Genomic DNA, 25002 nt, shown 5'->3' with positions numbered 1-25002 from the left:
ATGGTGAGGGCCTTGGGTATTGAAGATGAGGGACTGGAGATAAAACTAGGTCCTATAAGTACTATAAGACTTGAAGTTGGAACTGAGATTTTCAGAGACTATAAAAGGGAGAACCAAATTATTCCTGGCTACTAGCAAAGGGATATGAAAAGCAGAATTGTCTGTGCTTGGACTTTGGGGAAAGACTAAATATCACCTCTGATATATCAGAATCTTGAGTCTGTGCTTTTCATCTATTTATAGTTTGAAATTGTATACGCTGCAGGGTATGTAACTTGAGAAATTAACATTAAAAACACTGGCATGTCTTCAAGGAGAAAACACAAAATGCTATGGACAGACAATCTGACAACTCAGGCAGCATTGGCGGAATACAGACCTAAGAAATATCTCCACTGAAGATGGGCTCAGGAAAAAAACCTTAAAATTCATGAGGAAATATTTAACCATGAGTGACAATCAGTAAGTATTTTGAACAGGATAACCACACTTTAATTACTTGAGATAGTAGAATACTTTATTTGAAAAAGAAAGTAAAATAAACATGTTTACCATAATAAAAGATATAAATAAAAAGAAAACCAAAGTGAAAGATCAAAGTTTATGAAAGAAATAATTGTCAAATTTGAAAATAATAAGCAAATGGAATGTCTAGATATAAAACATATATATACTCATTAATTAAGAAACTAATGGACAGAGCAAATATTAGATTTAACAAAGCTAAATACAAAATTCATAAACTGAAAGACAATTTGAAGGTATGTCAAAAGGTAGAGTTGAGAAAGATGCAGAGTTACAAAACTTGAATGCAAGATTAAGACATATTCAAAATAGATCTAAAATAATTTTGGGTAGAAAGAATAAAGAGGAAAAGAAGTACTATTCAGTATGATAATGACAGGAATATATTTTAAAAAATGGTTCAAGAAGCACAAAATGAAGGAGATGATAAGCTAAAATAAACACAAATGCAATTATACCACAGTGAAACTGTATCCCTCACCCCCTCCTTCAAAAAAAAACAACACAGAGAAAAATCTAAAATTCATCAGGGAAAAAGATATATACAAAGAAAGAACATTTTTTCACATCAGGATCGATAAAAGCCAAAGGATATTACCTTCCAAGTGCTGTGTGAAAATAGCTTATGGTGAATAATGGTTGACCCGGATAATTACCAGTTTAAGACTAAGGAATTAGGAAAAAAATTTCCATACAAAAGATTGAGGCAGCTTAGATCTGTACAGTATTATAAAATAACAAATTAGTTACTTCATTAAAATGTGAATTGAATCCAGTAGAAAAGATAATAGCCAAGCCAAAAGTAAACGAATTTTAAAATATTTTGATAACTTAAACCAATGTTTAATCTAAATTTCATAATCAAAACAGCAAACTTTATATCAAAGTGGAACTCAAAAGACAGCAATATCATGTGAGATGAATGGAATGAATGCTCAGAACTGAGGCAATATTTTTAACAATTGCAATTAAATAGACAATTATCCCTTAAAATGTAAAAAACTTACTAAAATAAACAAAATTGATCAATAATTGCCAAAAATATTAATTCAGTTTTTTAACATACCTCCAAGGGATCACCAGAGAGGCAAATTCTAACAAATGTACAAGAGGAAAAAATAATACTTGAAAAAGATCATAGAAGATAAAAAGAGCTGCAGCTACCAACAGGCATACATCCAAAATTTTAAAGCAATATATTCACATAAAAATCTAACAATGTATTAGAAATTAAATCATGCTATGTAGGGCTTGTTCTAAGAGTGCTAGCATGGTTTAACGCTAAATTTGCTACTCAAGTAATTTGCTGTGTTAACACATTAAAAGGCCAAAACACTGAATACAGCAAATATGTATGGGAACTTCCTGTGGCTGTTCTCAGTCATTAGGAAAGACCAGTGACCAAAACAAACAAAATCTGCATGTGTAATGCTTTCGTTTTACTGGAGGAGACAGATAATAATAAGTCAAGCAAATGAATAAATTCAACATTATGTTAAATAGAAGAAAATGGTAAACATGAAATGTGTGTGTTTAGAAGTAGATGGGGATAAAACCAAAAACACACATGCAAAATCATTGCAGGGCAAACTAAAAGAAGATTACTAAAAAGATACAGAAGATTGAAATATTTAGAAAAAAACGCCTGTGTTGGAAATTTCAATATTGTAAGGATGTAAATTTCCATAGTTAATCTATAAATCAATGCAAAAATTTTTCTGACAGCATTTTTCCTAGAATTTGTTTATTTGTAAAATCATAATTAAATATCAATTGGTAAGAATAAAGGAAAGTATTTTGAAGAAGGAAATTTATGAAGGGTACAAGGAACTTACTCCCCTTATTATCAGTGCTTAATGTAAAACTCTGGTAGTTATCACAGTGTATCAAAGGAACAAGATGAAAAGCCCATAAAAGTCACATCCATAAATGGACACTTGGCATGTGACACAGGTATATTACAAATTTGTGTGCATAAATAGTCCACGAATGCGGACATGCAATGTGTATAAACAGGGGAGATATGATCCCTGAACTAAGAGATTACACTTATGTTTAACTTTTTAATAAAGGCTACACTGTTTCCAAAATATGAGTTCCAGTTCTGCGACTTTCTTGCCAAAATCTTAGATATTCTAATAGGTGTGTAGCAGTGTCTCATTTGTGGCTCTTATTTGTATTTCTAATTACTAAAGACATTGCCTTTTCATTTGCTTATTTGACATCCCTATATCTTCTGTGATGAGGTGTCTGTTAAATTGTTGCTCCTTTTTAAAGCAGAATTTTAAAAATATTGATTTTTGAGAGTTCATTTTATATTCTGCAGAAAATTTCCTTATCAGATATGTACTTTGCAAATATTTTTCTCCCAGATTGTGGCTTATCTTAGCAACATTTTAGCACTCTTTTTTGAAGAGTAGAAGGTTTCATTTTAATGAACTCCACTTTGTCAAAATGTTTTTTTCATGGGTCAGGATTTTGATGTTACATACGAAAAAATTTGAAATCTTTCAATATCACAAAGGCTTACCCTTATGTTTCCTTCTAGAAGTTGTCTAGTTTTACTTTAAGTCTATCATGCTTTTTGAGTTTTTTTTTTAAATAAAGTACAAGGTATGTTATACTTTTCTTTTTTTTCTATGAACCTCCAATTTTTTCAGTACTATTTGCTGAAAAGACTTTTTTTTTCATTGAAATGAATCTGAAAATTTGTTAAATATAAGTGGATTATATATGTGTTGGTTTATTTTTGGTCTCTGTTCAGCTCATTGATTGATGTTTCTATCTTTGGCCATTTTTAGTTCTGGGAATTAATTATTCATATCTGTTCATTTAAAAATTTTTGATGATAATTTCCTTATGTTTTATAGTCTTTTTACAAATTAAGAACTTAACATTTCCTTTATTTGTTGAAAATGTTTTTGATTATTTTCATTGACATACAATGAACATAGAATAAAATGGACGTATTTAAATTATACAATTTTATGTGCTGACATACATGCATACCCACGAAACCATCACACCAGTCAATAAAGAACATGTTTCTCCATCCAGCTCATCCATACACCTTTCCCCTACTGAATCCCTCCTTATTAATTCCAGCATGTTTTATTTTTTATTTTTGTAGATTCCATGAAATTTTCTACATTTTTTTTTTCCCCTTTCTGGATGCTTCTTCTTTTTCTTGCTTGATTTTACTGGCTAGAACCTGCAGTACAAGGTTGAGGGGAAATGGTAAGAACAGACGTCCTTGACTTGCCACCAGTCTTCAGAGGGAAACATTCATTCTTTCACCATTAAGTATGAAGTTAGCTGTAGGTTTTTATAGATGACCTTTAGCGGGTTTAGCAAGTTCTCTTCTATTCCTGGTTTGATAATAGTTTTTGTCTGAAGTCAATATTGAATTTTTGTGCCCTGTCTTTTCAGTGTCTATTTAGATGGTCATATATTTTGCTGTTGTTGTTGATGATATTGTTACTATGGTAATTTACACTGATTGATTTTTGCATGTTAAATCATATTGTATTTGTGATGCTAACTTCACTTTTTCATGATGCATTATCATTTTTATATATTATTGGATTCTATTTGCTAAAATTTGGTTTAGAGGTTTTGCATCTAGGTTTGTTAGAAATTTCGATTATATTTTTCTTTCCTAGTAATGTCTTTATTTGGTTTTGGTATCAGAATATCAGGTAATAATGGAATGAGTTGGGAAGTATTCCTCTCTCTTAATTCCTGGACAAGTTTGTATGGAATTGGCATTATTTCTTCCTTAAATCTTTGGTAGAATTCACCAATGAAGCCATTTTAGCCCAGAATATGGGAATGTTTTTAACCATAAATTCAATATATTTGATAGTATTAGGCTATTCATTTCATCTATTTCACTTTTTAAAACAGTGTTATTGAAATATAATTTCCATACCTTCAAATTTACCTATTTTAAATGTACAGTTCAATGTTCTTTAACATTTAGTTCTTGCCCATTTTAAAAATTGATTTATCTTAATTTTCACTTGCAAGAATTCTTTTTATATTCAAACCCCTTATCAGATAAATGATTTACAAATATTTTCTCCAATATCTGGTGTGTCTTTTCATTACTTTGATCATGCCTTTTTCATATATTTATTTTGAGTAATCCTTGGCTATTTTTGTCTTTCAAGAAATCTATTTCATCTAAGTTGTTGAATTGTTAGGAATAACATTCGTAATGATTCCTTGTTATCTCTTTACTATCTGTAGAGTCTCGAGGGACATTCCCTCTCTCCTTCCTGATGATGGTAAATTGTGTATACCCTCTTTTTGTTTTTCCTGTTCTGCTAATTAATTTTATTATTCTGCTTCTCAAAGATCCAGGTTCTGGGTTTATTCATTTTCTCTATTGTTTTTGTTTTCTAATTCATTGATTTCCTCTTAGATCTTTATTAATTCCTTTCTTCTGTTTACTTTATATATATATATATATATATATATATATATATATATATATATATATATATATATTTTGTTCTTCCTTTTGTGGTTTCTTAAGTTGGAAGCTGAAGTAATTGATTTACCATTTCCTTATTTTTTAACATAGGCATTTAGAGCTATACATTTCCCACTACTTACTGTTTTACCAGTATCCCGCAAATTCTGATGTGTTTTCATTTAGTTCAAAATATTTTTTAATTTCCCTTTTAATTTCTTTTTGACCCATGGGTTATTTAAAAGTCATTTATTTAGTTTTCACATATTTGGGGATTTTTCAGAGGATTTTCTTTTACTGATTTCTAATTTAATTTTATTGTGGTCAGGCAATGTCATTTACATAACTTGAATCTTTTTGAATTTATTCTGAGTTGATTTATGGTCCAGAATTTAGTCTATCTGCATAAATGTTTCATGTGTTATTGAAAATAACATGTATTTTGCTGTCAGTAGCTGTAATGTTATACGAATATCATTACGTTGATGATTAATGTTGTCCAAGTATATTACATTTTTGCTGATTTTCCACTCTATTTCTCTCTCAATTATTGAGAAAAGAGTGTTGAATTCTCTAATACAATTTTGGATTTCTTTTCCTTGAACTTCTATCAGTTTTTGCATCATGTATTTTTAAGCTCTCTTATTAGGTGTATATTATTTAGGATTATTATATCTGCTTAATAAATTGAAAACTTTATTATTAAAATATTGTCATTTTTATACCTGGCAATGTTTTTTGCTTTTGAAGGTATTTTGTCTGACATTCAGCTGTTTTCTGACTAGTGTTAATATGGTATATCATTTAATACTTTTTACTTTGAATTTATTGGAGTCATTATATGTTTTTAATGTATCTTTATTATAGGCAACATACATTTAGAATTGTTTTTTCTTCTTTTGAAAATCTCTGTGTTTAATTAAAGTGTTTTAATCATTTGCAGTTAATATAATTTTCAATCTATCACCTTAATATTTGCTATTTTCTGATTCTACTCTTTCTTTTGTTGACTTATCAAAGTAACCCTTTGCTTTGTTTGTTAGTGCATGTTTTAGGGTTTATTGTATACATGTCCCTTTTACTTCAGGAAGCCTGGGGGACTCCCCTTGGGTTTCTTATACCTTAGCCATGGCCCAGAAACTCCTGGCAGTACATGGGTGTAGCTTTAGCTTACTATCTCATTCGTTTTCTGTTTCCAAGGAGTCATTTTCCTTTGTTGCCTGATGCCCACTATCTTAAAAAGAATCTTATTTATTTAGTACATGTTTTTATTTGATTCAGGTGGAAAACTACATGTAGTCCCTGTTTCTATATCTTGACCAGAAGCAGAAGTCAATTATTGAACACTTAATAATCTCTCTGAGTTAGGCACTTATTACCTTCATGTTTCTACTAAATCAATATGAAATAACAATTTTGCTAAAAGGATTTACTACTTTTAATGTTCCAGAAAAATTGCTATAGGTAATACAGATACAAATGTGTGGCTAATACGAAAGTTAGAGGAAATTGATCTCTTGGGTAATATTACTTTGACTTCAAACATGGGCTTGGTTAATTTGAATCAGTAGTGACAAGTCAGCTTCAACTGAAATCAAATAATTGTCAACAACCTCTTTACTTGTCAACAGAAGGAAAGAATAAGGCTGGAAATAAAGTCATATTTCATTTCTATCCTTATACCTTAGTCTCTCTGTTGACAGGTAATTAGGGCCATTCACAGTTTTTTGGGTTTGTTTTCCTACATTGAGAAAAGGAGACTAGTAAGTGCTCCTGCTATAATTCGGAGACACCAGAATTAAAATGGTTTTATTTCTATGGGTTCTTGCGTTTGAAAATTAAAAATAATTTTAACTTTTCTCCTAAAGTGCTAACATTTGTTTATGTAATTTCTGTTCATCCTACTACCATTTCCTGTATGTTACATGGCTGAACATGAATCATATGCATGATGATTTGTTTAACAAATTTAATTAATTGCACCATGTTTATGAATTTGCCCTATATATTAGAAAAGTGGATCTTTGTCCAACGTTGCAAACTGTGATTATTTTTCCTTCTGTTTTAGTGACTGAGGTTCTTTGTCAATGCAATTCCCTCTGCCAGTGACCTTGAAAATATCCTTTCCATTATTTTCTGGAATCTTGTATCTGTTATCTGTTGTATTTTCTACATCTTTTGGACTCTCTCTCTCTGTTGACTTTTTATTGTTTTTATTTTCTGTGATTCTTTCTTCACATCTGAAAACCAGTTCAATTCTCCTATTTTATAAAAACACTACATGACTGTTCATTTACCTCTACCACAATATCTTTAGACATTTCCTTAAATTTTGGATCTTGGAACTCAATTCCTCCTGATGCCATGTTTACTAACTTCCAATTAACTCCTTAGTTCTGTGTAATCTAAATTGTCTTCTTTACTTTAGTAAAACTTCATAGACAGAGGATGGCAACACCTTTTATGTTGCCAAATTTAATAAACATATTTAATCCTTTTATTATTAGGCATTTCTGCTCCATTGAGCAGATTGTATATTTACTCATTGACATTTCTCTCCAAACCAGAAACGCTGGCCTCAGTAACACTGTTAATACCCAGATTGTGAATGAAGTATCATGCTCAAGTAAATTGGAGGAAATATATCAAATAAACTTAGGTAACTTTTACCTACAGAAATTTTAAATACCAATACAGACAGAGATATTACATGCAGAGACTCACATAAAGAATATAAAACAATTTTTGAAAGACATATGAAAATATCTTTTCTTCACAACTTGAGTAGTGCTGCCTTGCTCTTTCTTCATTTTTTTAAAAAATTCTCAGTATTTTAAGTAGTGAGTCTATTTTTTAATGCCAAGCTTTGCATATGTATTCCCCTTCTTCTCACTCTTTTCACTCTCCTACAGAGATCCCACACATTCTTATCATTTCAGCATGTTCTTTACCTTATGAATGCGTATCTCTGGCTTCGGTGTTCAGACTTTATAATCCAAGCTCAAGTATCAATTTGCCGGCTGGACAAGTTCATTTGTGTGCCTGTAGCCACAACACACTTGATAATTTTAAAACAATCATTTTCGTTTTCCCCAAATTTGATCTGCTTCCTGCATTCCCGTTCTATAACGGCACCCCAAACGACCCAGTGATCCATACTAGAAACCTGGACATCATCTGAGACATTTTACATTCCTTTAGAGCCTACACATTCTGCAAGTAATTAATCACCATATGCAGTCAATATTAGTTCTTAAATTGCTCTTAAGAGAGGGTTGGCTAGCAAGATGAAAGTCAGTCTTTTGTAATATAATATGGGAGTGACATTCCTTCAATATTGCCATGTTCTAATGATTAGAAGCAAGTTACACAAAGGAAGGAATTTTTATAAGAAATTATTTGGGGGGCATCTTAGAGGCTTCCTGGCCTAACATTCCAGAAAACGTGAGGGTTTTGAGACACATACTGGGTTAAAGGATTGTTATTATTATTAAGTTTGGTTTGGAGAGTGCAACTTGGACCCAGGGCCAAAGCGGTTTATCTACTCTATGGACAGAAAGGAGAGGGGAAAAAGCAAAGCTGCTGATGACAGATGGTTTTGCAGTATCCCCAAGACACTGGCCTATCAAAGGACCCAGTGAATTCATTCCCGCTTCCATATAGAGGAGCAGTTTAGCGATAAAAAGAAGGAAGAATATTTCCTCAGTAGCTGAAGCAACTTTCTCATTAGAAGGTATTCAAATAGAGTGAAAAATGTTTTTTCCTTGACATCTAAAAATCCAGATGTAACAACCATAATATCATACAGGCACCATTATTGTTTTATGGAATTAATAGATTAATCTATCAATCTATTAGTAATTAATAGAGCTATACTGAGATCTCATCATTTCTTAATACCTTTTAACAAGATGTAAAATAACAATTCCAGCTTTGGAAAATTGGTAGTTTCAGTTCTAAAATTTTCTTTAACAGATCATTATTTCATATCAATGCCCAATTTTATATTTGTTAATATTGAACTGAGACACAATCCAGAATAACCCTACCCATGCAACAGATGTGGACACTTTACTGTCAAAAGTGGTATTATTATTAAACCATGGACTCAGTTGCTTATCATAAGTGTTAGAGGCTGTTTAAGGTGAAAAATTTCGTAACAAGAAGGTCCTTGCACTGCACCAGATATCTGCTGACCCCTCATTTACTTCTTATTTCTCTGTTGTTATATCTTCAAATAAATCCATATTGATGCAGGAACTCTAGCTTCTATACACATCAGTGAGAATTTCTTTACTTTCAGCCACTCGATTTATAACGATCTTAGGATCACATCTAACTTCAGGTCCAATTATTTTATAGAAAGGTAGTGATCTGTTATTCAACTCTCCCACCAAAAAAATACAAAGGCATTGATTGAATCATTGGAGGTGAGATTTAGGTTAGATATGATAAAGAGCTTCCATATGTATGGACTGGGATGTCATTTTAAGTTTTAGAATTATTTACCTTGAAATCAATCAGAAATAATATAATATATAACATTTGAGAAGACACTGATTTATACTAAAAATTCTGTAGTTATGTTGTTTAATGTTTTAATGATTTTATAATCTCTATATAGTAAACTATGAACTAATTTATCTGTTTGGCAATGACTTTCTCTCGCTACTTTTCTCAGCCTACCTGCCACACTTTGCCATCAGTCTCTCATTACTTTACATATTTCTTCTTTAAGTCAAATGCTTTAGTTTTGCACAGTGAGAAACTATAATGTGTTGAATGTAATTTTATTGTATATTTTCCAGCAAGGTGTTGTAATTTCATTTTTAAAATGAATATATTTCGACAATTATATGCCAGATAAAGTCTGATTCCAGATGGTTTAAACAAACTCAATAGCATTTTTTTAAAAAGTCAGATTGCCCTGTGCAATTGAAAATCTGTTGCTTAATTTTGTGGTCTAAGATAGCAAACATTACAAAAGTCCACTAATTAACACTTATGTATGCATGATTATAAACAAGAATATAGGAATGGTGTTTTAGCAATGTGTCTTCTTAATTTTATCTTTAATTAACTTTGTGCATTACTTAAGTCAAATAAAAGACTGTCCAGAAACAATTTGTAGTGTGTGTGTTATTTCTACACAGCAGTATATATTTCTATATATCTCTATGTATATTTCTATATTGAAATAGATAGATGTTGCTTCTACTTTTAAGAAATAATCAGTCTCTAAGAAATGCAGAATTGCCTAAATTTCTACTTTCAACTACTGCTCTAGGCACTGGAAATATAGAATGAATCAGAAAAATTCAGTAACTCTAAGGAGCTTACATGTTAATGAGGTAGAAAAATGTAATCAGTAAGTTAAGAAGAATTTTTAGATTGTGATAAATTATGAAGGAAATAAACTGAGTGATGTGATAGAAAATTATGCAGGTGGGGAAGGTTTATATTGGACAGGGATATCAGATGGTATGTAACTGAGGCCTGAAGATAAGAAGGATTTAGTAATATTACAGCAGGGAAATGAGCATTTGAAGTGTGCATTTGAAGTATGACAAAATGTTCAATAGATCTGTTGTCAACGTGATCAAGGGGCAGGGAGGTGGCTGGTGTCTTGTGAGTAAAGAAGAAAGAGGGTGAAAATAAGACTGAAGTGTGAGCAGGAGAAACCTACAAAATGAGCACACTAATAGTATTAGGTAATTCCACATATTTTCTGTGTATCTTTATTTATTTTCTAATTTTTAAAAATATTTTTATTGGAGTATAGTAGCTTTACAATATTGTGTTAGTTTCTACTGTACAGAAAAGTGAATCAGCTATATGTATACATATATCCCCTCTTTTTTGGATTTCCTTCCCATCTAGGTCACCACAGAGCACTGAGTAGAGTTCCCTGAGCTATACAGTAGGTTCTCATTAATTATCTATTTTATACATGGTATCAATAGTGTATATATGTTATCTTTAAATTTAGCTAGTTCAATTCCATAAAAGCTTGCAAATCTGTCATTTCAAGATAATCACAATGATCATTTTTTTGGCCTAGGTTTTAGCTCAAGTAATGAATTGTCCATGGTAAGTTTTTCTGCCCTATAAACTAGAATATTATTAAATTTCTATCATCTCTGGTGCTTATTATGTGTCAGGTTCTAAAATAAGTTCCATATTATATGATTTAATCTTTATAATAAAGCATATATAGAATCTTCCTGGTTTTACAGTTGAGAGAATGAAGGATCATAAAGTTATGCAGAACAAATGGTCTGCACGATTCTGTGTTATATGGTCTCTCTATTGCACAATCACTATTAACGTTTGATAGTTCTACCAGCCTTCCACTTCCCCCTGGACTCTTGGTCTCTCTAGGTTCCTGGAATAAGTTACTAGGGAAATATTTCTGGTATCTAATTTTCGAAATTGTAGGCAACTGTTGATTCCCACATAGTAGCAAAAATTAACTCAAAACTAGCTCAGAGAAGTTTGTTTTCATAAAAATAAATATGTATAAAGCACCTCTCCATATTGTATTATCACTGGCTGTCACCTCTGAATTCAATTTATTCTTTATCACTATAACAATCTAAATTTCACCATAAAAATTTAAATTTCATAATAAGAAATGGACACAGATATACTGACATGGAGTGGGAAAAAATGAACACATCTTCAATGAATGAACTAAATGCCATCTACTCCAGTAAGTTCACCTAGAAGTGGCAACCTCTAACATTTGTTTGGACTTCTCTTAGGACATTTGTTGGTATTTGTGTTGAATTAAGTTTAATTATATTGAAGTGTATGAATACACAGCTTGTCAGATATGTTTTAACGGTTATACTAAACAGCACACAGGTCGGGTTCACTTGGTAGAGTAGGACAATAATAACTGCCTGCGATTATTATTATTCCTCCTGATTGCCTACGTAGGTAACTCAAGAGAAGGGTACAAAGTAATAGATATAAAAAACACAGGGTCCAGCCAGTGTTTTTGTTTAATGTGAATACACTTAAAAATTGCATTGCCATGTACCAGTCTTAAAGCATTTGAACATATAGGTATAAAATTATATTATTTAAACAGAATCAAAAATATAAATTGCCAAGTACTTCCATAATATTCATGAAGAAAGTTTTTCAAAATTATAGAGATAACCTAAATTAGTGAAATGATAACCATGTTCATGGGTAGGAAGAATTAATATGGTAAAATTTTCATTTTTTCCACAAAACAATATATAAAATTAAGGCAATTTCAATCAAAATGCTGAAAGCTTTTTCCTGGTACTTAAAATATTGATTCTGGAATATGTAGGGAAAAGCAGAAGAACAAGAATAATTAATCATGCTTTAAAGAAGTACAAGTTTACAGAATTTGTCTGATCAGATAATTATATGTATTATCCAAGTACAGTAATGAAGAAATGTGGTATTGACACAAGGATAGAGAAATAAACCAATGTAACACACTTAAGACATCATAAACATGCCCTCATATATATTGCAGACCACTGGAAAAATCATGATACTTTCATGAAAAGGTGCTGGAACAATTAGCTATCTACTTTTAAAAAATAACAGCACAGTAGTTTCTCCAAATACAAAAATTCAGTTACTAGAGATTAAAGAATGATGTCAAAATAATAAAGTTAGAGCTTTCAGGAAAAAAAAGGTAGAATATCCACATCACCAGACAGATTAGTTATGTATTTCTTAAGTAGCACAAAAAACAAGAGCAACCTTTTAAAAAATGACATTTTAATATTAAAACATAAAACTTCTAGGGACACAATAAAAGGAGAAAGCAAGCTATTCATGGAGAAGATATTTGCACACATATAAGCAACAATTATTAGTGCAGAATGTATAAAAACTTCTACAAATCAGTATCAAAGCACTAACAACTCAACAGAAAAATTGGCAAATGTTGAAAACAGGCAATCAGCAGAATAAAAGTACAAACGGAAAATAAACATATTTGAAACAAAGAAGTTCAATTAAAATTAGAGCAAGATATGATTTTATCTTCATCAGAAACAGAAAAGTTTTAAAAAGTTTAGCACACCAAATCTTGGCAAGGATTTGGAGCAATAGGAACTTTAATACAATGCTGAGGGGAGGTATACAATTAAAATTCTTTGGAAAAATTAGACGAATTTCAATAAAATTGACAATGTGCATTCCCTATGACTCAATTTAACTCAGATTGTTTTAAAATTTTTTAGACTCTATACCAAAAATAAAGGTAAAGTAATAGTCTAAGCAGAAGTGTTTGCATTTTATAAAAGGAAAAAAACCCTAAATTTTCATCATTAGTGAATTATAGACCTACAAAATAAACTTGAATAAATCTCAGATACATATTATAATAGAAAAAGGAAATTCACTAAAAAAGAGTGATGAAACAAAATACAAAACTAATATTTATGTAAATATTGATATAGATGTTATAGATAGATTTAGATACAGATGTAGTGGAGAATCACAAACTAATTGTTAAATGATTATTTGGGTAGTGGAATAATAAGTGATTGTGATAACTTTTTAAATAATACCTGTCATTCTTGTTTTGAAAGTATTTTTTATAAAATAATCGACATCAACATCTAACAGATTTTTCTACAGAAAATCTAACAGATTTTCTATAAAACTATTTGGTGAGCACTATTTTTCCAGGAATTTTAGATATATTATTTCTTTTACTCTTTACAATAGATAGCTTTATGTTCATTTTGCATAAATTGCCCATTGTTTTCCATAAATAATAAATTACTGAGTTCTTAATTCTGATTTGTTCTGAACACTGGAAAGTGAAACAAATATTACTTGCTACCCCTTTAATAAGCAAAACTGAGAACAAGCAACAATAACTTCGCTGTTAGCTCCAGAATTTATTTGCTGCTGGAAGTTAAGACGAACCAACTGAAATAGATGCTTTATCAAGACTTCCAGATTGCCCATCAAAGCTCCCTCTCCTCTTTCTTCCACCAATCCAAAGTTGGCATGTTATAACTTCAGCCCAATACCAACCAGTTGCCCGCCTTGCAAAACCACTGTAAAATCACTCAGCCTGTTAGTATGCTCCCATCTAATTTCTTCCTTACTGCAATAGTTTAAATAAAATCAACAGATTGGTTTGGTGCTTTTGGGGAGGGGTTAGCTGACAATCCAGAGCACCTGTTCTATGTTTTATTTCTAGAAACCAAATAATAGGTGATTTTGAACTTCTTAATATTATTCTAACTTCCCCTCCTTTTGAGTTGTCTTACAAAATATTTTTTTCAGTTGTTGAAACAATATATTTATCGTTGATATACAATATTATGTTTCAGATGAACATAGTGATATGATATTTTTATAGCTTATACTCCATTTAAAGTTATTTCAAAATAATGCCTGATTCTCCCTGTGCTGTACAATATATTCTTGTTGTTTATTTATTTTATACATAGTAGTTTGTGTCTCTTAATCCTATGCACCTATTTCCACCCAACCCTTCCCTCTCCACACTGGCAACCCCTGGTAAACCACAGAGTTTATTCTCTATATCTGTGAGTCTGTTTCTGTTTTGTTCTATACATTTGTTTGTTTTATTTTTTAGATTGCACATATAAGTGATAACATAGAGTATTTGTCTTTCTCTGACTTATTTCACTAAGTGTGATACTCTCTAGGTCCATCCACATTGTTGCAAATGGAATTTCATTCTTTTTATGGCTGAGTAATATTCCATTGTGTATATATACATATATATTATATATATTTTATATACCCAGCAGTGGAATTGCTGTATCATCTGGTAGTTCTATTTTTAGTTATTTGAGGAAACTCCATACTGTTTGAAACAATGTTTTTTTAATAAAGGAAAATTGAGATTGAGTTTTAAATGAGGAATTATTTTCTAGTCTTTGTGCAAATGAAACTTAATTAGTGGTAATGATGGTACTGTTGCTGCTTTCTCCCTCTCATGGCTATATTTGTATAGAACACGTTAGCTAAATTTTTTATCCATAGTATTAGAAGGCAGTGGTGTTGGAAGAGGATGAAAAAAAAAATGCTGAAAAGAGTTGTGTGTGTGTGTTTTTTAAAGAGGACATGTTTTCTAGGTCTTCTTGGAAAATGCTCTTTAAAACACATATTTAATCAATTTGGACTCATCCAATTTGATTTCTTTATTATTTTTTGTACCATGTGCCTGAATTTTGTTCAGTTTTGTTTCTTTCAATTCTTAATATCTTTCTGCCAATTTGTGTAGAGTACTACATTTGAGGAAATGTGAAAAGTACTGGATGGAGAAATGCTAAATATTTTTCAAATTGTATCAATAGGTAGTGACCATATGGAACATTGTGATTAAAAAAAATGAATATTGAGGGTTATTTGAAAGGATGTGAGGAGTTGGGATGAGCACACCCTTCAATGCCTGATATTTGGGTGACTTCTCTATCACTGATTAATAAATAGGTGTTCTCTCCGTTTCCAGAAAGCTCACTTTTGTTATATTGCTATGATGCTACCATATGAAACTAATAATTTCATTGTGGAGAGAATACCTATTTTCCTTGATTATCAGATAACAAAACTTTTATAGTAATCACTCATTATCAAATCTCTCATTTCAAAAATTGTCTGCATGTCTTCATCTGCAACCAGATCTCCTACACTGCCACTCACCTTGCAAACTTTTGTCTGTACTCCCTGCATTTCTAAGTCCATGAACTTCTTCAAGTAAGAATCCATCTACACCCTAGCCTTTCCCTGAACCACTCAAGTAAATCCTATTTATTCACTTAAATTTTATCTTCCTTAAGATGAAAAAGTGTGATCAGCATTTCCTTGCTTCAAAATATCATTCCAAATTGTTTAATCCTCTTTTAAAATTTAATAGGTTCCATTATTCCAAAAAGAATATTACTCTGAGATTCATGCTCACTTGCTAATAATCTATCTTCTCTCACTTGTCATTGTCATTATTTAGGCATATGAATGTCTTCCATAAATGTAAGACAGTGGCTTGCCAAACACTAACTAAATCTTTGACACATTCATTTCAAGGTATAAAATCAAGAGGTGTGTCTCACCTTTTTGTCTGAGAACTACCTCTGTGAGGTTTAGTATGAGGCATTTCATCATATTTAACAATGGGAAGACCTAATTTCCATGCTTAGCAAAACATGCTTTGAAAAACCCATTGTATTAAACCTAATAGTGGAGATTGAGTTATATCTAGTATTGCACAAGCATTAGATTAGAAGCTCATTACTACAGAACACTGTTATAGTCTGCATGTGAAATGACACAGAGTACCGCAGATTGATTTTTGTAGCTGGGATAAGTTGGATTGATTTAAAAAGATAGATTAATAAATGGGTGGTCTTGATGGAAGTTTTCTCTGCATTTCAGTGAGCTATAAAACATTACTCTTTGGCCAAACCTTGGAAAACAGGAAGGATTTTAACAAATGGAAATGTAGAAGACATATTATTTCAAGCAGGGGTAATCATAGGAGAAAATGAATGAGGAGGGGAAAGCATGAGACATTTATTTTCTCAAAGGTTGTAAATAGTAAGTGGATTCTATGAATGGAAAGTGGTTTGGATCACATTTTAAAAGACTGAAGAGTTTTATTTTTCTTAATTGGATCAGGGGATTTTTATCAGAGATGTGTTTTAGAGAGCTCAGTCTGTAAGTGGAACTCTAAAGGAGGAATTAGAGCAGAAAAAAGCAACTGGTGTTGGCAAGACAATTATCAAGCCTTTACAAGAGTCAAAGTGAGAGGTACAGAGAAGTTGATTTAGGAGGGTGACAATGGTGAAGGAAAAAAGAGAGGAAGGGCATATGGGGAACCAAATAACAACTGACTGGAAAATAAGGGGTTAGAAGAGAGAGAAAAAAAGTGTGGTTTATTTTTAACTGAAAAATGGAAATTCACTTAACAAAGATTTCATGTTTAGATCATAGTTGTGACATCCATTTTGATATGTTGGCACTCAGGTGTCAGTGTGCTCATTTAGGTAAAAATATTCACAAATTGAAAACAAACTCTGAGAGCTGCCTGATCTAAATGAAGGACCATGATGACCAGCACGTACATGACAATATTTGGTCAAAGTAAGAGCCTGACAGCCTAGGTCACAAACAGAACCACTTCATTCACTCAAGGACACCATTTTCTAAAATACATCCATTTTTCTCACTTGCCAACATGAGGCTTTATTTTTCCTTTTCCATCCCATAATCTTAGTCTTGGATGATTGAAAATATCAACTGCTTTTGAACATTAGCAATTTTCCTCAGTCATTGTTTTAAATATAGCCTCGAATTTAGTTAGCTTGTATCCTCTCTAGGCAACAACTAACTCTATCTAACTTCACCCTGAGATTCCAGCAACAGAATCAGACTTTAGCCTGAATGTCAAATTCTTCTCTCTCTCTCCCTTCTCACTTTAGGCCCCATACGGATCAACCTCTACAACTAGAAAGTGGGGCACTGGACAGGAGATAAGAAGTATACTAAGGCCTAAATTTTTAATATATTTAAAAATTCTCTCACAGAAGAAATTACTGACACTGGGTCATAGACTGCTGTTATGCACTGAATTTTACCCCACCCAAATATGTAGAAATCTTAGAAATCTTAATTTCTGGAACATTTGACTGTGACTTTATTTGAAAATAGGATATTTGCAGATGTAATCAAGTTAAGATGAGGTCATACTTGTTTAGGGTAGGCCCTGCTCCAATGATTGTGGTCCTTATAAAAAGAGGAAAACCTGTACACAGACACACAGGTGAGAAAGCCATGTGAAGATGGATGAAGACATTGAATAATGCATCTACAAGCCAAGGAATGACAAGGTTTGCTGGCAACCACCAGAAGCTGGAAGTGGGAAAGAAGGATTCCTCTCCTTGAGCCTTTAAAGAAAGCATGGCCCTGCCAACAGCTTGATTATAGACTTCTAGCCTCCAAAACTGTGAAAGAATAAATTGCTATTGTTTTAAGCCACACAGTGCATGGTGCTTTGTTACAGCCGCCCTTGGAAACTAATAGAGCCACTGAGTGGCATTTGTAGTATTCTAAAACTCCCCATATATTGACGCCAAGTATCTTGCAAGGTCACTGTTTAAAGACTTTTGTAGTTCTTTTGACCTCCCCCATTTCGTTATGATGTCTCATTTAGAGTAATACGTGTTTTCATTTGTTTATTTCCTTAAACTTCAAGTCACCCACTTTTTAAATATTTACTTATTTCTTTATCATAGACAAAGAACCTTATTACTCATGGCAGAAGCAGAAGGCAGACTTCACATTTGAGCCAATTACCCTTGGCCTCCTGCCCACTACCCTCACCCCTCAACAAGAGAGTGACACAGATGGGCCTACACGGACTCCAGCACAAACAGTGGGCTGCATTGTAGGAAAGGAACGCTGAGTGTTGGGGGAGTCACGGCTTTTCTAGTGAATGGTAAGCAGACCATGCTCTTTATTCCAGAGAGACACTGCCTTGTATAATTACTTGCTGTAAACACAAAGCTGAGAAATAGCCCAGGTAAAGAACTGTTAAGACCTTGCGTTCTCGGCATCCCAATCATGAGCATGTAGGAATGCTCGGGGCCCATGGCATATTGTGTCCTTTCTAGTGTACAAGACTGAAGATCTCCCACGGGGAATTTAAGGGCCACTGTGGCTTATAAGTAAAGAAGGTAAGACACAAAATGAAGGTGCCGGTTTCAAGCCACCACAGTAGAGGTTTTCTTCTGAAGAAAAAATCTTAGGTCATGCCAAATCAGACCTATACCCAGAAGTTGAAACAATGCTCTCACTCTATTGTACATTGATCAAAAACTACACCTGAGGTACAGTATTAATTGTGAACGTCATATTTTACACTAGCGTATAATACATTACATTAGATTTATATGGTTGAAAAAAAGTTAAAAGAAGAATATTTCCTGACACGTGAAATTCAAATTTCAGTGTCAATAAATGATGTTTTGGTGAATACAGTCATACTTATTTCTATAGGTATTATCTGTGGCTGCTTTCCTGCCAAAACGGCAACCTTGTGAACCATAAAGAGACTACAAAACCTAAAATGTTTACTATCTGACCCTTTATAGAACAAGTTGATGAATCTGCTTGTACACAATGGGGTAGGGGTTTAGCTCTATTGGCTAAGCCAAACACCAGGCAAATTAATAAAAGGAGCAGCTCTCATAGGATATGGGGGAAGGGAGTGAGAATGTAAGGAAATAAAAAGCAGTTAGGAGAGCTTTGAAGCATGGAAGTAAAGGGGTATATTGGCACATCACCAGAACTCCAGGTTAAGAAGGAAAGGATGAGGTCTGTTCAGGAAACAAGCAGCCAAAGCTGTCCAGAGAACTCTGGATGAGCCATGACGCCCTCTGCTGACCACTCCATGCCTGTGCGCCTGAAACCCTTTCTGTTTTGTTTTGTTTTTGTTTGTTTTTTACATATTCATGTATCTATTCTTTTTCAAATTCTTTTCCCATTTATGAAAACTTTTCTTAGTGAGGCTGGAGGCAGGCAGTAGGTGGAGAATATGAGAGGGTTATTTGAGAGGGTTACCTGGGATGGGTTTTAAATAAAGATGACAAGATAGTTTTCATTGAGAAAATAAGGCACATGATAATATTTAAATGAAGTAAAAGAAGCTGCACTTATTTTTTAAAGATCCTAAATGATGAAGAGATGTTTGGGACCATTTGTAAAACGTGTTTGGCTGTCAAATGTGAGGATATAAACCAGTATTTTTGTGAAGGTATTGAACCTATCTCTAGGAGTACCATTGCAACTGCTGAATTAAAACATTAGGCACAGCTTTTATTAGAAACACAGAAAATGCATTACTTCACAAGTGATCACATTCCCTTTGAAGTATTTGAATAGAGTTTAATTAAAAAGTATCACAATTGGATAATCAGTAGTCTCTGCCACTAAAATTATTATCATGCAGAAGATGCAGGCATACCTTTTGGAAGAAATTTTCTCACTACACTGCTTAATTTTAGCCATTTTCCCCTCAAACTTCTGGGATTCTAACACAATAAAGTAAATAATAAAGATAAAGGAAAATTTTAGTGCTGAATGGACTTAATAGTCAACAACAAAAATGCATTACAATATATATAAATCAAGTTTCAGCTAAAAATATGTAAAGGTTTTTTTGCCAAATGATCATTTAAAAAATCATTTTTGAATTCTTCATTGCTAACACAATGAGGTGTTATTGACAAATGTAGGATTAAGTCAAGCAATTTGTCCTAACAAGTGAAGATTATAGTTGAGAATACATTTTGCTGTATATATAAACCATGTAACCCAAAATATAACTGCATAGAGTATCTAAAAGAAAAAAGTAGCAAATACCACATAACAAATTAATACTTTATATAGGTATAACTAATTACTTAATAAATATTTTTACAATATAGTCCAGGTGGTTTACTTTGTTCCCTTACCCTTTTCTTTCCTTAAAGATTGCTCACATTAATTTATTATATTAAATAAACCCTTAACTAACTGATTAACTGTCAAATTTAGGGCTTAAACAATCAATGCAAGTCTCTTTTATAGTAAATTACTTTCTACCAGGGACTAAACCTACTGTTAAAACGTATATGTTTTGGGCTTCCCTGGTGGCGCAGCGGTTGAGAATCTGCCTGCCAATGCAGGGGACACGGGTTCGAGCCCTGGTCTGGGAAGATCCCACATGCCCCGGAGCGACTAGGCCCGCGAGCCACAGCTACTGAGCCTGCGCGTCTGGAGCCTGTGCTCCGCAACAAGAGAGGCCGCGACAGTGAGAGGCCCGCGCACCGCGATGAAGAGTGGCCCCCGCTCTCCTCAACTAGAGAAAGCCCTCGCACAGAAACGAAGACCCAACACAGCCAAAAATAAATAAATATTTAAAAAAAAAAAAAAAGTATATGTTTTTATGAACTGTCCATATAAGGTGTTTGGGAATCACATGGCCACTTAATTCCGCGGGATTGAATAACTAAAGGACATACAGTTATCTCTTTTTCATTGTTGTATTTCTTTTTTTTCTTTTTGACATGTGACCATAATATTTTTACATTGTGGAAGTGCCCGTAAGGGTGTTCTGAATCCCTTTCTATCCATACAAATGGCTTCTCTGTCACTCTCAAAACTTATTATGAAATTCAGTAATATATGGAAATATTTTGTATATTTCAGAGGAAAGTATTACTTTATATCTTTTTTCTAGGCTCTTCGACCACAGATAAGTTACTATATATAATTCAAAATTTTGTAAATCGATTCTTTCCTTCTTGCATGCAATTATTCTTTACTCTTTGATCATCTTTCATTTCCCTGAAGCATGTTCTATGGCAAATATAAGTAGCTTCTCAAACGTTTTTCTTATTTCAAATCTGAAGTTAGTATTAATACATAGACCTCTCTCTCTGTCTCTCTCTCTTTCTGTGTGTGTGTGTGTGTGTGCGTGTGTGTGTGCATGCATGTGTGTGTGTCTTATATCGCTAGAGATAAGGCACTGGATATATTTACACAATTTACTCATGTATATCTCATAAAACAAACTTAACTAAAAGGTAACGCAAATTAACTGATCAGAAGAGCAGGTTAAATAAGGCCAATTTCTATACTGAGAAAGTATAATATAACAAGATCATGATATGGGAAAACTTAGGTGACCAATATAATTTTGAAAATGCAGTCCGTTAAAAAATAATTCATCTTAGGAAGGCTAGGAAAATATGGAGAATAGACACTAATATTTTGAAAATAACATTTAAAATTCAATTTTAGTGTATAAAAGTAAAAAATGCTATTGGTCGATAAAATATATTTCACAAATAAACAGACATGTTCTTCCTATATTAGGCTTTTTTCTCCCTCCAAATAAAAATGTTCATTATAGCAAAGAATGCCACAATATAGTGAGGTGTGGTTTGTCAGTAAGACCCCCATTTTATTAACCTGCCCCAAATAATAATGGTCTTAATGAGTTATGCTAAATTTTTTTTCAGTCAACTATTTAAAAATCTTTCCCCTAAAAATGTATTATGAAATGTGTTACAATATGAGAAATTCATGGATTACATGAAACACATTTTTCCAGGTAATTCATGATTTGAAATTTATTCTAATAATTCTTTTTCATTTTATTATGTTCTTATGAAAGGAGATAAAAATAGTGATGCATTTTTATAAGACTATGAAAGCAGTGGTACAATCAGATTATTAAATTGGGTTCTGAGATCAGACAAAAATATATTGAAAGATGCCTTTATCACTTACTAGCTATGTTACTTTGAGCTTCAGTTTCCTTATCTCTAAAATGTATAATAGTAGTATCTTATTCATAAGAATGTTTTCAAGAATTAATGAATATTGAAAGTTCTTATCTCAGTAACTGGTTCACAAGGCTAAATAATGTTTAATGAATGATATTGTTTTCATTAGCATTATTGATAATTAGGATCATTTAAGTGTTATCTTCCCAATTCCTTTTCTTATTGGAGATCAGTTTGCCTTAGTATATATAATTGTTAATTGTAAGATAATATTCCTTTTCTTAATGTACGGTAGCCTAATTTTCATTTTTAAAATTTCATCTGAAAGTGAAGAGACAAGTGGTGAAAACTATCTACTGCCTGTGTAGCTATGGTCTTATCTTGGCTCAAGGAGGAAAATGTGAGGCTCCCTTGTATATACATGACAGAGAAACCTGGGCTTTCATTTCTCCATGATAGTGTGAGAAGAGATGGAGAAGATTGTGAGAGGAGAAGTGGAAGGAAAATGACTCCTTACTTACGCAGCACTTTTGTGGAGACACATTTGTCACTGGTCCCTAGTTAAAGCCACTTCAGATGGTCCATTTTTCACCCCCAAATTGAACACTTTCAAATTGAACACTTTCCCTGGCTAAATTGCTCACTCTCTCTCTCCATGCTTTGTATGAAGATCTTGCATCTGACGTTTCAGGTGCAGAGCATTTTTGCCATGAATAGTGTTCTTTGTGTATTCATGCCAGAGGCTCACGTGTATTTATGATTATTTTTCTTTCCTCAATCACTGACCAAAAAGAGAGCAAGACTCTGATGAATGTCAAGTAACTCAGAGATATGAATACCAAGTTGGTCTGAGTGATGTGAGAGAGATGAATTATTGAACATAAATGGATCATGTCAGCAAGAATTGTGACTGGAATATGTAAGAGTTTATGCTCTTTTTCTTTTTTTAAGTTTAAGTAATCAGAAATGGGAAAAATACAGATATGATGATTAAATTATACATTTAAAGAGGAACCATAAATAATTATGAACCAAATAAAATCAACACCTTACTAGTACTTCTGAAAAATTAAAATGTGGCTGTCAGATGAACTATACAGCCTGTTTACATCTAATTTTATATAAATATTTAAATATTGACTATGATTCACAAGGTATTTAAGTCCCACGAATAAACAAGACATACACAATCAAATGGAATATAGATTTACATATATGATATAGGCTTGCTATTCTAGTAAAAATTATTTAGGTTCTTATTACATTATATATATAAATGAATAAACTAGAAAATAATTTCCATTTGGCAAAATGCATTATAGATATATTTATTTTAAATACATTTTTATTCATTTAGTCCTTACTAATTAGATCAGTGTGTTCTCATTCATTCATTTGACAAAGCACACATATAATTTGCTGGTATATTTGGGATTTTTAAAGTTCTGTTATTGATTATCTCATTTTAGAGGATGATGCAATAAAAGCTAACTGCTAACCTATTTCTGGAGAATTTCCTACATAAATTATATCTCATCACCGAAGGAGAGAACTAGGGAGAAAAAAAAGTATTTAAAAGTGGATAATGATAATTTTAAGTGAATAGAACTGTTGGCTGAATTGGATGAGACTTGTCCGTACTTTTCTTTTTTAAATTTATTAGTTTCTATTAACTTAGTTGCAGAAAGAAAGGAAAACCAATTGAATTAATAATAGCTATGTGTCAATGCTATAAGTGATTCCTTGAAAGAGGAAACAATGAGCTGCTAGCTCCTTCTTCTGAAGTAATGGCCTTGGGAAAATTTGATCATTATGGAATTTATGCAGTCTTCAGAGTTAAGAGTCTGGAGGAGGCAGATGATAAACATTCTGAGGCATCATCGCAATATAAGGCTGCTATGGTTGCCTTATATTTACCTTGTTCAGAGCATACCTGAAACCCATTCTCTGACTACCCTTCTCAATAAGAGGTGGGGTCTTCAGTGGCTTAATGTGGCCAATAAATTATATAGGGAGCTATTAATAATCATATTCTTCATTAAGTACATCCATCCCCAGCGGGAAATGGACTTGAGGGCAAGACCAAGTGAAAGGAGCAAGAGAGCTGGCACCACTTATTTACCCCTTCCTTCTTTGACAATTGCATTATTTAAGTTGTACTATTACCACTCACCTTCACCTTTACCCCTCCCCTCAACCCAAACATAACTTCTCTTAAGTGTATGCTGCTCTTGCTCAACTTGACTTGGATAATATATTTTTCTAGTTAACTTAAAAGTTATTCTGGGGCTTCCCTGGTGGCGCAGTGTTGAGAATCTGCCTGCTAATGCAGGGGACACGGGTTCGAGCCCTGGTCTGGGAAGATCCCACATGCCACGGAGCAGCTGGGCCCGTGAGCCACAACTACTGAGCCTGTGCATCTGGAGCCTGTGCCCCGCAACGGGAGGGGCCGCGATAGTGAAAGGCCCGCGCACCGCAATGAAGAGCGGTCCCCACACCGCGATGAAGAGTGGCCCCCACTTGCCGCAAATAGAGAAAGCCCTCACACGAACCAAAGACTCAACACAGCCAAAAATAAAAATAAATAAATAAATAAATAAAGTAGCTATAAAAAATTAAAAAAAAAAAAAGTTATTCTGTAATAGTCAAACACTGTGTAAATGACATGCATGTAATGGTGTTAAAGCA

The 25002-nt window shown here is 32.8% G+C and overlaps 1 long non-coding RNA gene across 1 annotated transcript; it reads left to right on the top strand.

Moving 5' to 3' along the window:
• The first annotated feature begins 353 nt into the window (after nucleotides 1–353).
• On the top strand, nucleotides 354–20928 carry LOC130705634 (uncharacterized). The gene is made up of 3 exons (XR_009005969.1): nucleotides 354–462; nucleotides 18277–18479; nucleotides 20683–20928. It is a non-coding gene; the product is annotated as an uncharacterized LOC130705634 (long non-coding RNA).
• The last annotated feature ends 4074 nt before the right edge of the window (nucleotides 20929–25002 follow it).

This window comes from Balaenoptera acutorostrata, chromosome 18 (genome assembly GCF_949987535.1).
Source record: "Balaenoptera acutorostrata chromosome 18, mBalAcu1.1, whole genome shotgun sequence".
Taxonomy (NCBI): domain Eukaryota; kingdom Metazoa; phylum Chordata; class Mammalia; order Artiodactyla; family Balaenopteridae; genus Balaenoptera; species Balaenoptera acutorostrata.
The sequence above is the reverse complement of the archived record's forward strand: the minus strand, read 5'-3'. Positions and strand labels throughout refer to the sequence as shown.